The sequence below is a fragment of the Mus caroli genome, chromosome 9, assembly GCF_900094665.2.
Source record: "Mus caroli chromosome 9, CAROLI_EIJ_v1.1, whole genome shotgun sequence".
Taxonomy (NCBI): domain Eukaryota; kingdom Metazoa; phylum Chordata; class Mammalia; order Rodentia; family Muridae; genus Mus; species Mus caroli.
Genome location: NC_034578.1, coordinates 85,351,439 through 85,355,314, shown reverse-complemented (window position 1 = coordinate 85,355,314; position 3,876 = coordinate 85,351,439).

Below are 3,876 nucleotides of genomic sequence, written 5' to 3'. Positions count from 1 at the left end.
TTTGGATCAACTGAGGCAACTGGAAAGGACTCTCTCTAACCTGTCAAGCTGCCTGCAGGCTATGCCGTGTGCTCCATGTTCCCAGCTTTTGTGAGCTGCCATCCATACTTGAGTGAGCTTTGGTGAGATATCTTTAAAATCATTTCTGCTCCTGTAAGTAACCTCTCACACATATTCCTGTAAGTAACCTCAATTAAACTCATGAGTCACCAAGTTGAACTTTGTTGGTATTCATACTTTAGTCTATTGTGGGATCTCTATCTGGGATGAGTAGGCAGGTGTGTTGCATCTACCCAGGAAAAATTTTGTCACACAATGTATAGTGCTGACTTGAAATTTCATTAGCCAAGAGTTAGTCCATTATTTTTTAATTAAGCTTAATTTAAGATTTTAGGACATGGGCAGGCATAGCCACTTTCTTGTCAAAACATCATACAATTGGCTTTATTCATTTCTGCAACTTCATTAAGATGGCTCCCAATGTCTGCTTTTCTTTACTGTTCTGGTCTTCCAACTGCATACCAGAGTGGTCCCTCAAGCTCCACTTACATCCTTAAATAGCCTCTCTAGCTTGCAGCTCTAAACAACTCCATATANTTCCTGCAAAACCATTCCCAAAGGCCTGTTAACAAGGTCTCTTGGTGCCCAGTTTTATATTAGTTACTTTTCTATTAAAAAAAAATCCAACAAGAATCAACTTAATAGAAGGATTTGTTTGGGNTCATGATTTGAGAGTATTGTCTTTAACAAGAAAGGCACAGCAGTGGAGGTAGCTTATATCTGTTGTGGTAAGAATGTGGCTTACAGGAAACAGAAAGGAATGGTGTTACTCAGATTCTTTCCCACCCTTCCACATTTTATTCAACCCAGAACCCCAGTCTATAATTTGGTACCTACACATTCAGGAAGGGCCTTTCCATTTTAGTTGATCTCCTCAGGAAATACCCTTATGGGCAGATCCAAAAGTGTGCCTCACTCATATCCTAATGCTTCGTAATAGACTCAAGTTGATTAAAATTCAGCATCACAAGATTCAAACCAAAGACAGTACAAGAATATGCACCTTATAAACATGAATGTGAATTTTCTCAGCCAAATATTGGTGAGTTCAATGTGCAATGTGTAAAAGAAATCATTCCCATGGCCAAGTAGTATTTATTAGAAGTATGCAATTTTGATTCAACATTCAAAAACCAATTAGTGTCATCTACTGCATAACTAAAGAAAAGTCACATGATCAAATCAGTAACCAACAAAGAGCATACAAGGGCTGAACCAAGGTCACATAGGGCTGCTTTGTCTGGCCATAGTGGAAGGGGATACGTATAACCATGCAGAGACTTGATGCACCAGGGTGGGGGAATACGTGGGGACACCCTCTCAAAGAAGAAGGATGGATGAGTGGGAAAGGGACTCCATGAGGGGGGACTGAAGGGAGAATACAATTTGGGATGTAAATAATATTTAAATAAAAATAAGAAAAAGAAAATGCAGCTGACAAAGATCAAAGACTTGGTCACAATTTAAAAACTAAATTCTTTAGCAAACAAGTAATAGAGGGAAATTTCCTTGATTAGATAAATGATAGCTATGAAACTCTACAGGTACCATTATATTTAATAAAGAAAACCTAGTGTGTCCTCTGTCACCATTCCCACTCAAGATCATCTAGAAGAGCCTAGCTAATGGAAGAAGACAAGAAACAATAATGAAATTTATACATATTAGCATAGAAGAAACAAACCTGTCCTAATTCTCATGTGGCATAATTGTGTTAAGTCAAACAATCAAAAGACAAAAACACACAACTCTCAAATCTAATAAGCAATGATAATATCATTATAGCATANACTGACAAAAATTCAATTACCTTCCCACATTTTAGGGGCGACTTTTAGAATTTTAAGTTAAAAATAAACATTAGTGCGCACATGCATGTACACACACACACACACACACACTCACACACACACACTTAGGTATGAAAGACATCTATGAAAATAAAACAAAACACAGTAACTAGCATTAAACCCAATTGAGAAAAGCTGTAGCAGGAGAAAGGCAAAGGTATCCAGGTCTGCCACTTCTACTCATCACTGTATCACAATTTCTAGGATAAATGATCAAGATAAAGAAATGGAAGGCATCGAGGCTGAAAGGGAAGAAGTGAAGCCATTCCTACCTGCAAATGACACAATAGTGTATAAGTAGAANATTTTAAAATCTATATAAATGCATACACAGAAGCCTATTATGATGGATCCATGGCTCCAGTGAAGTTTTGAAATATGAGACAAATGTACAAAAATTATTATTCTACACAATTGAAATGATGAAAATGAAATCATTTCTGCAAAAGGCAATGCAAAAATAAAGTTTAACAACCCTATTTGGAAATGTCATTAAAAAGAATGAAATGCTTAGTAATAAATGTAATGAAAGAAATGAAAAATGTATGTCCTAAAACTATAAAACAGCACNGAGGACAGGGATCTAGAGAAAGGTCCTCATGGTTGTATGGGTTANCATGGCACTATCTACGCTATTTCTCACCACTGTATGATTCTACTTTAATAAAATGCCCAAACTTGGAGAACATAATGACAGGAAGTAAATTAGTAATTGTCAGGGGCTCAGCTGAGAGGAAAATAGATAATACAGTTTATTAGTGTCATGAAGACATTTTGNAATTAGTGATGGTAGCTTCAAAATTTATGATTATACCTTCACCTTCGAACCACTGTATTATACACTATGAAAGAGCAAAATTCATATTATGTGAGTTTAATTTAGCAAAAGGCTATTGAACACCCCATCATTAGGAAAATAAGACTTTTAATCAGGATTAGATGCACTCCATGGTGTAAGAGCAGCTAAAATTAAAAATAAGCAATACCAACTGCTGGTGGACACACAGAACTCTGAACTCTCCTATGTTGCTGATGGTTTTGATAAATGACACAGTCACTCTGGAAAATGNCTTGTCCCTCTTTATAAAATTAAGAATATGCGTAGTAGGGTGTGGTGATGCACACCTGTAGTCATACTGCTTTGGAGGAGAATCACAAGTGTCAGCCTGGTCTAGGCCACACAATGAGACCCTGTCTCAAAAGCAAATACTATAATAAATGATCAAGAAATTCCAATCCTGAACACTTGCCCTAAATTAAATATGTTGGTACAAAAGTATGTACATAAATTATGTGGACTTGTGCAAATTTAGTCGTTAGGTGATGATAAAATAGTTAAATCTGAAGACTGTCTAGTGTAATTCTGGAAAATGTTTGGACAATATTTTAGATATTTTTTTTTTTTACTTCTTCATTACCTTGGTCATTCCTTGTATAATTCCCAATAGATGAGTACTGGGAATTCTTTAAAAGATTTTTTTTTATCTTCAATGTCTTTATCTCCCTGTGTTACATTCAAAATAATTTCCCCATAAATACCTTNCAGTTCACTGATTCTTTTATCAGCTCAGACGAATCAGTCTTATCTATCAGCTGAATTAAGATCAAAAGTAGTTACCATTTTATAAAAGGGTGTCATAGTAACTCATTCTCCTATTCATGCTTCCTCATTTATTTCTTTTTAATGAAATTCACTGTGACATTTTCATACCTGCATATGATGTGCTTTGATTATTCACCCCATTGCCCTCCTTTATCTCCCTTCCTCCATCTACTTCATAAAAACTTTCAACATTTTCATTGTATAATCTTTTCCTTGGAGCAATACCTAATGACCCCTTTTGTGATGACAAATTGTCTTTTGTACTTTTCAATGTTCTAATCATNAGCATAAGTACTCCAGGGCTACTGGGAAGTTTCTTCGTAAAATATTTCCACATTTGCTTTGCCACAGCCTTAAGAGTTT